This window comes from Gobio gobio (assembly GCF_949357685.1).
Source record: "Gobio gobio genome assembly, chromosome: 11".
Lineage (NCBI taxonomy): Eukaryota > Metazoa > Chordata > Actinopteri > Cypriniformes > Gobionidae > Gobio > Gobio gobio.
In genome coordinates, this window is record NC_137104.1 from 10,071,256 (window position 1) to 10,085,400 (window position 14,145).

Consider the following 14,145-nt stretch of genomic DNA (forward strand, 5'->3'; position numbering starts at 1 on the left):
ATGTTGTGGCACGGTCCTCTCAAAGTTCTGAACAAATGTTCTTCCAGTAACATTCGTTCAAAGTTGTCTGGTCTTTAATAATGTTCTCACAAAGTTAGGACAAAAACATTTATACATCGTTCATGGAACTATTTTGTCTGAAACATTTAGTTGGATATTCGCCTAATGGTTCCATAATGTTCCCAATTTGCAAAATGTTCCCTTAAAGTCCCCCTGTAGTCAACCATTTTATCCCTTAAAATGTATCTTGATCACCAAAATGACATTTAAACGAAAAATTATTCAAGCCTTAAAATAGCTTGAATGAAGCCTTGCTTCACTTCAGTATCAGTCAGTTAGTATACACGGATATATGAATATGCAAATTAGCACTGCCCCCAACCACACAAGCAAAATTAGAAATACTGTCGGCCAACTTACTGAGGTAAACGCTGCACAATGGCGCTCTTTACAACGTCGGACACATAACGGTAAATAATATGAATATCATTTTGATTGAATACAGTATTTAACAGCTAATAATGTGTTGCTAATGTTACACAAACCATGTTCCTGTTCGCCATCTCAGTCTGCCTTCAGTATCAGTCAGTATCCTCAGAAATAGGCTTACTATGAACGACTTAGGCATATAGTTCACAATCACATGAACACCATAATATAAATTACATAATTCACCTGCTATATTTCTTAATCTACCCGGTTTTTCATATCAACAGAAAAATATACCGGGAAAACTCGGCTTCTCTTGAGACTCATCCTCTGCTTCAGAGAATAGTTAAAGGATTAGTTCACTTTTAAATAAACTTTTGCTGATAATTTACTCACCCCCATGTCATCCAAGATGTCCATGTCTTTCTTTCTGCAGTCGAAAAGAAATTAAGGTTTTGGATGAAAACATTCCAGGGTTTTTCTTTTTCTCCATATAATGGACTTCAATGGGCTCCAAACGGTTCAAGGTCCAGATGACAGTTTCAGTGCAGCTTCAAAGGGCTTTAAACGATACCAGACGATGAATAAGGGTCTTATCTAGCGAAACGATCAGTCTCTGCGAGAAACCGAGCAGTATTTATGCTATTATTTTACCTCTTACAGACCTGCAAAATCCTCAAAGTAAAAAAAGTGACAGTGTCTTGGGGGTGGGGGGGGTGTGGGGTTAATATGCAAATGACACATTTCTGAGCGTGACTTAAAGAGAATGACACATTTAATATTTAAAAAATTATTTTATTTACAACACGGAAACGCCTGGAACTCAAGGAAGTGTTGTGACGCACGACAAAAAATATTAGATTAGATTAGATTAGATTCAACTTTATTGTCATTACACAAGTACAAGGCAACGAAATGCAGTTTAGGTCTAACCAGAAGTGCAATAGCAGCAAGTGCAGTATATACAATGGTTGCATAAGTGCAGGACATGGAAATATACTGAATATATATAAATATGTATAAATAGAGAGATGGTTATTACTATAAACAGAACTGAATTTACAGGTGAGTATGTACAGTGAATTAATATACAGATGGCTATTACTATAAACAGAATTTACAGGTGAATATGTACTATGAATATAATATACAGATGGCTAGTACTTTAAAGGGGTCATAGAATGACATTTTTGTGCAAGTTAATATGATTCTTTAGTGTCTAAATGAAAAGTTTGTAATATACTTTAATTAAAAATTCTCATTAGTATTGTAAGAAAACACTCAATTTACCTGGTCAAAACCAGCTCAGTTTTTAGCAAGTCATTTCAGTGTATGTGACTTTAAATGATAATGAGCTTTGCTCACCCCGCCCCCTCTGCTCTGTGGGGCGTTTGGTTCGACCCGACACAACACCACAACACACGTGGAGTGTTGCCTTGACAACATTTGAGGGTATATTTTCGAGAAATAATGGCAACGGGAGTCTCTGAGGACACATCTAAGCAACCTTATCATTTTGAACCGGAGTCGGACCAGGAACAGATGACGAACCCATCGAAGTTCGAACAGGACGTTTCTGAATGGTTGGTTAACGTCATGTCACTTTGATCTATCTTTGTACTGGCAGAGTAGCGTAGTTGCTATGTGTTTACTGATGTGTTAGTTCATTGACAGATTGATGTTATGTTATAAGATTTTTTTTTTTTACATTACTTCTTAATCAGTAACAGACACCGTTATAAACCATGTACAAAAGTAAGCTTAGTGTAGTGTTACCACGTTAACTTTATCACCCGAGTACACAGTTTGTAATAACAAACATAACGCGTTGTTCTTTGAGTGCCTAGAAAAGCGCTATATAAATGTAACTAATTAATTAATTAATTAATTTAGACACTAAAGAATCATATTAACTTGCACAAAAATGTCATTCTATGACCCCTTTAATAATCTCATTAATTAATTAATTCATTATAAACGTGGGATTATGAATTATATTGAGAACGTCATAAACAGAAAGCATGCCGTAATGTAACTTACCCTGTAAACTTTAGCCTCATTCATCGTGAAGCGTGCAAGCGATTTGCAAAGATTAATATAAAGGTTAAAAAAACGTTACACTCACATCTCTTCCTGAGGTGCAGCAGGAACACGATCCTTTTTTCAAGAGCAGCTTATTAGCAAAACCTGCTTTATACTGACGCTCGTTTATAAAGCAGTCTGCTGAGAAATGATTGCGCAAACATTGACGTTGATCGGGGGGAATATTCCCTTCTAAAACAAAACGCAGCACTGCAGCCATTGGGTCTTCAGCAGTTCGGATTTAGGAACATCAAAATGACTGCTGTGTTCGTTATTACACCCAACAACACAACACCACAATCGCTTTCTGCTCCAGAGTATCAACAATGGCGGACTGATGACAGCTCGCTCAGGGCGGGTCTGTGTTGAAACGCTGCTGTCAATCAACAATCGTAGGGGGGGCGTACACCGTGTAACGTCACACGGTCGGACGGCTCGATTTGAGACAGGGGAAAATATATAAGGAGATTAAAAAAAAACACTGGATGTATTTTTATCAATATAGGATGGTTGTGTACAGGCACTGCCAACACACATTTCCGTATAGTCAACTTGTAAAAGTGCATGTACCATTCTATGACCCCTTTAAACAGAATTTTTACAGTTAGAGGTATACAATAATATGTTAGGCAAGATGAGGAATATAGCAGTGGATTAAGGTAGTGCAATAAATTATGGACAGAGCTATCCGGAAAAAAGTGTAAAAGTGCAGTGGAAAGTGGTTGCATATTACAGTTAGAAGTACGGTGCAAAATGCAAATGTAAACATTGGTACTATAAATACAGTCGGCAGTGCAAATGAGCATAATCCAGTTAAGATATGGTCGTGCAGAATGCATAAGTAAACAGTTGTTACTGTAATAAAGAGTTGGTAGTGCAAATAACAAAGTGAAGGCAGATGTGAGGTAGGAGAGTTAGCAGTTTATGAGGGAAGTGGATCAACGGGGGTTTGAGTTCAGTAAAGAGACAGCTCTGGGGAAAAAACTGTTCTTTAGTCTGCTGGTCCTGGTCCGGTGGATCCTGAAACGCCTGCCGGAGGGCAGGAGAGAAAACAGTCTGTGGGCTGGGTGAGAGGAGTCCTTGAGGATGCTGCGAGCTCGATGCAGACAGCGTTTCCTCTGGATGTGCTCGATGGCAGGCAGTGGAGTTCCTGTGATGCGCTGGGCAGTTTTCACCACCCGCTGCAGTGCCTTGCGCTCCGCAACAGAGCAGCTCCCATACCACACTGCCACACAGTTGGTCAGGATGCTTTCTATTGCGCAGCGGTAGAAGTTCACCAGGATAGCCGAGGAGAGCTGATTCTTCCTCAGTGTCCTCAGGAAGAAGAGGCGCTGGTGAGCCTTCTTGACCAGGCTGGAGGTGTTGGTCGTCCACGACATGTCCGCCGAGATGTGGATCCCCAGGAACTTGAAACTGGAGACACGTTCAACAGCCATTCCATTGATGTAGATGGTGTCGTGTGTGCCTCTTGACTCCTTCCTGAAGTCCACGATGAGCTCCTTCGTTTTGGTGGTGTTGAGGAGCAGGTTATTATCAGCGCACCATGTGGCCAGGTGCTGGATCTCCTCCCTGTAGGCAGTCTCATCGTTGTTGCTGATGAGACCAATCACCGTAGTGTTGTCCGCAAACTTGACGATGGAATTAGATCCATACACAGGCTTGCAGTCGGCGGTGAAGAGGGAGTAGAGAAACGGGCTTAGCACACAGCCCTGTGGTACGCCAGTGTTGATTGTGATGGATGTGGAGCAGGTGAATCCTGAACGAACATTCTGGGGTCTGTCAGTTAGGAAGTCCAAAATCCAGTTACACATTGAAGTGTTGATGCCCAGGTCTCCAAGTTTGGCTATTAACTTGGTTGGGATGACAGTGTTGAATGCTGAGCTGAAGTCAACAAACAGCATGCGTGCATAAGTGTTTTTATTGTCCAGGTGAGTGAGCACAGAGTGCAGTGCCATGGAAACTGCATCCTCTGTGCTCCTATTGCTGCGGTAGGCAAACTGGTGTGAGTCCAATGTGGATGGTAGAGAGTCTTTTAGGTGTTCTAGGACCAGCCGCTCAAAGCACTTCATAACGATGGGTGTGAGTGCTACAGGGCGGTAGTCATTAGGGCACCTCGGGCTAGAGTGTTTCGGCACTGGCACAATGGAAGTGCGTTTGAAGCATGTTGGTACAGCTGCTTGGGCAAGAGACAGGTTGAAAATGTCCGTAAAAACCCCAGCGAGCTGCTCCGCACATGCCCTGAGAACACGACCAGGGATGTTGTCTGGTCCAGCAGCCTTGTGTGCGCTGATCCGGCTCAGTGCCTTGCAGACATCTGTGGAGGAGAGTGTGATTGGTGGGTGGTCAGCTGAGGGTTTGAGCTTGGTGGCAGTTTCTCTGTTGTCTCTTTCAAAACGAGCATAAAAGTAATTTAGCTCGTTCAGGAAGTTGACATCAGTGGCTGCGGGGGTGGAGTGGGTGGGTTTGTAATCACTGATGGCCTGAATGCCCTGCCACATGCGTCGAGGGTCAGAGTTGGAAAAGTGTCCCTCTATCTTTAGCTTGTAGCAGTGCTTGGCCTTTTTGATGCCCCTCTTCAGGTTTGCTCTGGATGTACTGTAGGCTTGTGCATCTCCTGATCTGAAGGCAGTATTGCGTGACTTCAGCAGGAGTCGAACTTCCCTGTTCATCCATGGCTTCTGATTTGGGTATGTGGTGATCTGTTTCTGGGTTGTAACACTGTCGATGGTGGTATTGATATGATCCAATACAGAAGAAGTGTATGAGTCAATGTCCGTGTGAGCGCCACTGGTGGCTTGAGAAGCAAACATACTCCAGTCTGTGTTTAGATTGTTATGCATATATTTAGTGAAAGAGTTGATTTCTCTAGTGAATAAAATTCTGTGGACACTGAATGACTGCCTGAGGTAAATGTGATGCTAACGTTACATGACATTGTTTAGTTATATTGACGTCTTTCCGCCGTTGAAACACTGATTTAGCGATTAAACCACATATATACATGACAGTAAGTTGTAATGTATCCTCAGCATTCCTTCAGATGGTCATTCATGTTTATTCTTTAGTAAGAGATGATCGATCGCGTTCACGCGCATGCGGGGCCGCTTGAACTGTGATCAGTGACCAGTCACGCCTCATAGAGCGTCAAAGCGGCATTTATCGTTTGAATTTCGTGATAAAATGGACTTAATACTTAATATGTTCATGTGGGAACTCGGACTGAAGTGTGTTCCGCCCTTAAAACAAGCCTACTGTGAACTGTTAAAGATAGCACCCGGAAACTGTTCGGTAACGTTACACGCGTGCACCGAACCTACAAACTCTCAACAAAAACTCTCCGGTTCTACGCGATTCATGTAAATGACCCAATTGACCAAGAAAACGGCGATTGTCGCTGAAAACCGACAAGTTTGCAGGTGTGCTCTTATCAGACAAACGTGATTATCTCTGAGCTCCATCATAACTTCCGCTAAGTGAGGTCAAAATACGAGCGTGGTCAGATATATCGATCGTAGATGCCTCATTCTACTGATCCGTGCAGGCGCTAATGAGGCATCTACGTTTACATCTATGACCACGCTCGTATTTTGACCTCACTTAGCGGAAGTTATGGCTGAGCTCAGATGATCACGTTCGTCTGAAAAGAGGTAAAATAATAGCATAAATACTGCTCGGTTTCTCACAGAAACTGATCGTTTCGCTTGATAAGACCCTTATTTATCGTCTGGTATCGTTTAAAGCTGCACTGAAACTGTCATTTGGACCTTGAACCGTTTGGGGCCCATTTAAGTCCATTATATGGAGAAAAACCCTGGAATGTTTTCATCCAAAACATTCATTTATTTTCGACTGCAGAAAGAAAGACATGGACATCTTGGATGAAATGGGGGTGAGTAAATTATCAGCAAAAGTTTTTAAAAGTGAACTATTCCTTTAATGATATGCTAAAGCCCGCCCACACATTAACGTGATTGGTAACACGGTAGTTTGTGACATCAGAGACTGTCTTTGGTTCACTGCAGAAAATACTCAACAATGGTGTTGACATGAATTTGCATAACAAAGAATAAATGTTTTTAAAGCATTTTAAAACGTTCAGAGAACATTAAAAAAGGGAACATTAGAAAAATGTTCTAAGAACAAATTTTTGTAAAAAGAGACTGTTTTTCATCAATTTCATACAGAATTATCAGCGGTACTTCAAGATATGCATAACCGGCAACAAAATCTGTCCAGGGCTCTGAATGACAGTGGTAAGTGATTATCATCACAACATTCATCACCATGAAAGAGGAAACAAATTGATAACTCATCTCAAATGCTATAAACTTCAAGCATGTCCAAAGGATTGGGAGTATCATGCGGGAAAATGTTATTACTTCTCCTCAAACATAATGGACTGGAAAAAGAGTCGAGATCGCTGCATCTCAGATGGCAGTCATCTGATGATCATAAACAGCCGAGACGAACAGGTTAGTCTGTATACTCGTAAAAAAAACGTGCGATTATAAAGTAATGCAATGTAAATAAGCCAACACTTTGCCCTTGAAGGAGTTCCTGATGAGCATTCTAAAAACCAAATACAGAGAGCGGTTCTGGATTGGCCTGACAGATGAGAAGAGCGAGAGTCAATGGCTATGGGTAGACAACACAGAACTTAGTACTGGGTAGTTGAAATCTTTGCACTCAAAATGCTTCATTTACAGTTCTTTAAATCTAAACGTCATATATTTGACAGGTGTTGAGAAGATGCTCACTGAAAAGTATAATTTCTTTCAGGTACTGGATTAAAACTGAACCAGATAACTGGAGAGGACCTCAAGGAAACAACTACATGGGAGAGGACTGTGTTATCATCAAACCAGAGTTCAATCAGGGTCTTGATAGCTGGTCTGATGGATTCTGCAGTCAATTATACAGAAGAATATGTGAGACCAGATCCTCCAGACAAAAATAGTGGCCATGGAAAGCAATGTATGGCATTGGATTATTCAGAAAATGTGTTTATCTATCTATTTAGGGCATGGGCCATGAACCTTTTTTGACCAAAGAGCCATTTGTTCCATTTTTGGTTAATGCATTTTTTACAAAAATAATATAAAATTATTACTAAAAAACATGCATTCAAAAATTTCAACAGTAGTAATTATTAGATCCATAACTAAGAACAAACAAATATGCAGCAAACAATAAATGAGTTGCAATAAGGATAATAATTGTGCAGGGTTTTCACTGTGAGGTTGAGTTATAAATCCTTTGTGTGTGTGAATGCACACAGTGCTTATATCTACTGTGTTTATGTAAATACTCGACTTGGCATTTTTATATATTTCTGTGTTTATTTGGCCGTTTAGGCGCGCAACCGAAGACAAAGGCTACTATGCTTGTCCGTGTTACGCTCAGAGCGCGCACACAGCATCCTGTCAGCAATTGTCTTTTGCGACTTAGCGCGCTTTTATTTATTTTTGTCAACTGAAATCTGCTCGGATTATCATAAATACACATTTATTTATCGCAACCCAGCCAACATTTATATGTGGGGCCCATTTCATACCCATATAGGATTGTCCGCAGGTTCCATAATGGCCCCATGTTCATTGCCCAGATGGATTTCAAATAGGATGGCACTTGCCACTAGGTGGGACCCAAGTGGGCAACATACACAAGACCCATCTCGGTCCCAGCTGGGTCTCTGCTGCAAAAGATAAAGTACAAGCAAGTGAAATGTTTGAAATGTCCCTTTGAACAGCAAAGCACCAGTTTCAATAAAAGGATAGGCCTATGTTAAAGTTTATATAGCCTTTACATTTTCGCTACTGTTCTAAAAATGGTTTTCGGTTACCTTAAACAAGCTACAGCTGCTTGAATCCCAGTGCAGGTGCTGTAGGTTTCACACTGGTTGATTGCTCTCGCGACTCGTCACACTCGCGGACAGCATTGAACATGCGCGGCCGGTACAACTTGAATATTATTATCTAGGCTGTACAAGAGAATTGTAATTGTCAGTTTTTTTTTCTGCAGAGAGCGGATCTCAATGCATCTCATTTTTTTATCGATCATTTGTTGGTAAAGGGTGAAAGACCCTGGTGAGCCACATGATTTTTGCAAAGACCCAGGTATGGCTCGCGATACCACTGATTTAGGGGCACATACGCTCCAGTTGCTTTTGTTCTGATCTCATTTTTTCTTGTTTGGGAGTCTGTGGCACCCCACAGTTGTGATTGGGCAGGACTGAGTAGACAGCTTTGCGGTCTCTTATTCAAACCCGCTTCTGCTTGTAGGTCTTGAGGCCTTCTTGCAAAGTTCAGTGAAGTCACTGATTTTGAATCTCAGCTGTCTAAATAGGCCATGTTGGATTTTGAAAATAGTTCACTGCTCTTATTACAAATTTGGTAGCCTGACAAGCCAGACCCACATCAAGATGTTGGGTCTGGGAACACACCATTGGCAAGGCTCAATCCGAGGTTCAGGATAAAGGGTTGTCTTTCCCTCTGCACGCAATAGGATAGCGCTACAACCAACCAGAGCAAAGAAGAAGGTGAAGCGGAGCTAGTTGAGATTCAAATTTCGCCGTATCCGGTTGGCAAAACGCTGAACACATCTTCCTTTCTTTAGAATGACTTCAGTGCCGTTCTTTGTTCTTTCCTCAAAGAAAAGCTTAACTCCAAGTCTTCCAGAGTCGCGACCAAAGCCAATTCGAAAGACTGCTGTTCGCCAGCTTCTTTGTTTACAAGTAGTGGAACTAGGGATGCACCGAATCCAGATTTTTGGGGTTCAGCCGAATTCGAAACCGAATCCTACTCCCATCCTGTCTATCAAAGGAAACACATTAATGAAGTAAACAACTTCCACAGCAGTGTATGCTATATTGACTGTTTAACCGTTAACCGAAAGTAAGAACTTTAACCGGTTAATACTATCAGTTAAACCGTTTAAATGTTAACGCTTTTTTGTTTTGTGTTTTTGCTGCATGGTTAAAGGGGGGGGGGGAACACTCAGTTTCAGTCAGTCTCATGTCAATCTTGAGTACCTATAGAGTAGTTTTTTTTTTTATAATTATAAAAGAAAGATGCGCTGTTCCGAGTCTTTCCGGAAAAAGCCGTGCGGCTGGGGGCGTATCGTGTGGGCGGAGCTAAAGAATGTCGAGCGCGCGCCGCTGTTACTGTGTTGAGTGCGTCTGAAAGCTGCGTCATCCCTAAAAGCGGGGAAAAACTTTATTCAACATAAAAAATGGCTTTTAATCAGATACAGCCATACATCTATGATCCGGAATCAGACCCAGAGGCTGAAGTTGAACAGGAGCAGCAGCAAAAACGACTAGAGCAGGACGTCAACTATGTGGTATAAGTTACACTAACTATATAATATGTTTAGCGGCTTGTGTTATTTAGAACACCATGTCAAGCGCGAGTGTTACAATGTGTGTGTGTGTGTGTGTGTGTGTGTGTGTGTGTATGTGTATGTGTGTTTACGCGTGGTTTGTGTTGACATGATTTGTAGTAAGCGGACTGGTTTTGCGCGTCAGGCTAGTGTTTACATAGAAAGACATGGAATAGTAGCGCATTTGAATGAAGAAGCGCGCTTATTTAGTTCAACATATTTCCCCATTCTTTGTGTATTGTTGTTTGGAGTGCTTTTACAATACACAAACATACACATATAGTGGCCAGCTAAACAAATGTACACACACTATACATCGCATGCTCCATTGATCAATACGTGATCATGTTTGGGCTACTTGATGGGCATAGGCAAAAACAGACATTTGAAGCAGTCAAACCTGCGGTTCCAACGTTGGGACCTTTATCGTTGGGACCGCTCCATCCTTCAGTATTAGGCGATCTGAAAATCCGGCGTCGAACTGGGCCTTGTTTATAAAACAATCGGCACCGAAATGCAGGGAACAGACATAAATATTTGCGCAACTCAGTTGTTGATCCGGAAAAGCAAATTCCATCTGTACGAGCCAGCGCTCTGATGGGCGTAGCCTATTGCTTTCACGCTCTCTCTCTCTCGCGCGCGCGCTCTTCCGGTAGAATTGTCCGTACGGCCCATACAAGGAAATTCCGCCCTGTTGACGTCAAGCGGACCCATGATCGAAAAAAACTTTCCGAAACTTATGACTAACAGGAAGTACTAATTTTGGCAAAGAAATACTCCCATTAAACGTCCACCTTAGCTTATGAAACGGTGTCCATGTTTAGCATGGGAATCCAAGTCTTTAACAGTGCCAAAAGATCAGTATGCATGAAACAGCATTTCACCCCCCCTTTAAAGAAAAATATGCTGTATAGCATTATTTGTTCACTCACGGAGCGCGTCGACATGTGAAACCGCAAACCAGACATATTTCGCAAAATGAAGCAATGGAAAAGCTTACTGTGGGACCATTTCGACAGAAAAATACAGCAGTACAAGCTCCTGACTGTCTGGATTCCTTCATGCACAACTCGTATTCTTTCGGATGTTTCATATGCAAATGTTTTAACAGCGACTATTGTTTAGGGTCCTTGCCACCCCGAGACAAATGGGGATTTCAAATTGAACATGTAGCTCAACTTGAATCGCCTTTCTTTTGACTTAAAGTACTGCCATGTTTTCTGTTCATGAGTTCCAATTTCACTTTCTCACAGCCTGCTGGATTCGAATGGTCCACCTAGTAAACACCTTCCCGTAGCCGAATCAATGGCAGCGTCATTACGTTCGACCAGCGGAGCGCGCATGGTGCAAACCTAGGGTTCGGTGGAAAAAAATTCGGAGGTTCGGCAGAAACTGAACCCCATCAAAAAGCCAAATATTTGTCCGAATCCGAATCCTGGATTAGGTGCATCCCTAAGTGGAACCACCTCAACTCTGCCGTCATTATGTCAAGCCCGCCCACCGACTCTATACACGATGTGATTTCTGACCAGAGTTTGGTTTTTCCTGCTCGCACGCCAACGGAGAGTTTCTAGACGACCCTGGCTGCAAATTAGATTTGCTGCCGCTAGTGTGCATCTAGATTTCTAGGCTACAAATTTGGTCCAATCTTCACCAAAGTTGGCTCAAGAGGACTTTCAAGCAAAAGTCATTCTTTCATTCCAAATGATTTTTGTTCTAGACGTTTCATAGGAACTGAAATTTGAATTTGAATTTATTTATTTGATCAGGGACAATGCACAGAAAAAACATTAGTCTAAAAAAGAAGATATGTCATGTGCCAGGTTATAGCAAAAAATGCTAATTTCCACCCGCAGTCCCTGGACAGGTAGATGTTATAGGCCCTACGTACAGAAGTTCATAAAACATATACAGAATAATACATAAAATCATTACTTCACTCACATCATAAAAAAACACACTCTACTTCAGGAATCTATCACTCACTCACTCAGAATATACATCATTCATATAATAGTCAATTTAGTGCTTACAAATTTGCTTCAATAATAACCACTGTTTGGTCAGGCGTGTAAATGTACTATAGTTTGTGCACGAAATAATTTCGTTTGGAAGAATATTCCAAATATTCGCTGCTTTATAAAAGAACGATTGTTGACCATATGTGGTTCTACATTTTGGAACCTCTGCACTCTCCTCTGACTGTCGACCGTGTGGTTCTAGAAATTCTCTCCAAATTTAATGTGACAAATTTTCTTAATGGGGGAGCAACAGTGTTATGGATAATTTTAAATAAAGCAGAAATTTTATTATATTTAATAAGATTTTCAAAACTCAAGATGTTATATTTACTTTGTACTTTACAGTGATGGTACTGGCGAGGCTTCTTATCATGTATTTTTATGGCCCTTTTATACAATGATTCAAGTAATTTTAACGATGTTTTACATGCCTGAGACCAACTGGACATGCAATACAGAAGATGTGGAACAATCATAGTGTTGAGATATATATTTGAGGCATCCGTAGTTAATGAATTTCTAATATGTTTATAGTTCATCAAATTAAATTTCAATTTATTACTAAGATTTTTTATGGGACTTTTAAAACCAAGGTTCGAATCCTAAATATTTTTTCATTTACATTTTTAACTGTTTGTCCATTTACTCAAATTTCCTGAGTTACTTGTAATTTACATCTATTTGAAAAAAACATTGAGACTGTTTTTTCAACGTTTAAAGTCAAACAAGACGTATGTAACCATTGTGCAACTTTTTGCATCTCTTTTGATAATTTGTCAGCAACCTCCAGCTCGTTTTCCCCAGAAGTGAAGATAACTGTGTCATCAGCGTACATGATTATGTCAACGTCCGAACACACTGCAGGGAGGTCACTTATATAGATACTAAAAAGCAAGGGTCCCAAAATAGACCCTTGCGGCACCCCCATCGAAGTGGCTCTGAACGCAGATTGGATATTATTCACTTGTACACACTGATGTCGGTCGCTCAAATAAGATCTTATCCAATTTTGGGTGTGCTCAGAGAGACTATATTGATTTAATTTACTGTAAAGTATCTGATGATTAACAGTATCAAAAGCTTTACGCAGATCAAGGAAGACTGCTCCCACCACCCTTCCCCGATCCACATATGCCTTGATAGTTTCCACGAAGTAACAACAGGCGGAGTCTGTTGAATATTTCCGTCTGAAACCAAATTGCATTGGATTTAAAAGAGCTTGTGACTCAAATTAGGTGGTCAGTTGCTCTGCCACAGTCTTCTCGAGCACTTTAGACGCAGCTGGGAGGATGCTTATTGGACGATAATTGTTCATGTCTTGTTTGTTCCCAGACTTAAATATCGGAGTGACAATCGCAGGTTTTAAGGCTGCTGGACAAATACCCTCACTAATCGATTGATTAATCATTATTGTCAACGGATCAGAAAAGATGTCCTTATATTGTTTAAGAAAAGAAGTATCAAGTCCATAAATATCTTTTGATTTGCTATTGTTTAGCACAGTAATAATCTTCTCAACTTTAGTTTAGATTAAGCTAAGATTAAAATCAGATTTGTCACTGATTGTGAGAGGGAGGTGAGCAATGTGAAAAATGAGCCATTTTTTGAACATTGTTTAAAAAAATAATCATTAAAATTTGATGCTATTGCAAAAGAATCATCAATAATTTTTCCCTCTATATTGAGACAAATATTCTCACATACTGACTTTTCTTTTCCAATCAATTTATCAATAGTTTTCCATATTATTCTACTATTACCTTGTGCATTTCTAATGATTTCAAGAAAAAAACTGGCTTTGGCCTTTCTAAGCTCAGCTGTAACTTTATTTCTTTGACTTGTAAAGAAGAATCGATCCGTTGTTTGTCCTGATTTGAAATAATCTTGCTGACACACTTTAGCACACAGCAGAGCTACCATTGCAGGAAAGGGGCTTCATTTAATTTATGGCCAATCTTTAGCCCACAACTAAAATATATACATCATTTCATGCACTTGTAATTCACCAAAATGTATGAACTATTTTTCACCTGGATGTATTTGCTTTGCAATTAATTACAAGAAAGTATTATTAAAAAAAGGTAATTTTTCTCATGGTCATTGCACGATCACACACAGCTGTATCCTTTTTTTTTAAAATTCTAAATATATGGTCACTTGAGAAACTGCAGTTATAGTTATAAATAAATAAAATTATTTCTAAAATTACCAGCAGGGCGCTGAGACAAACAAA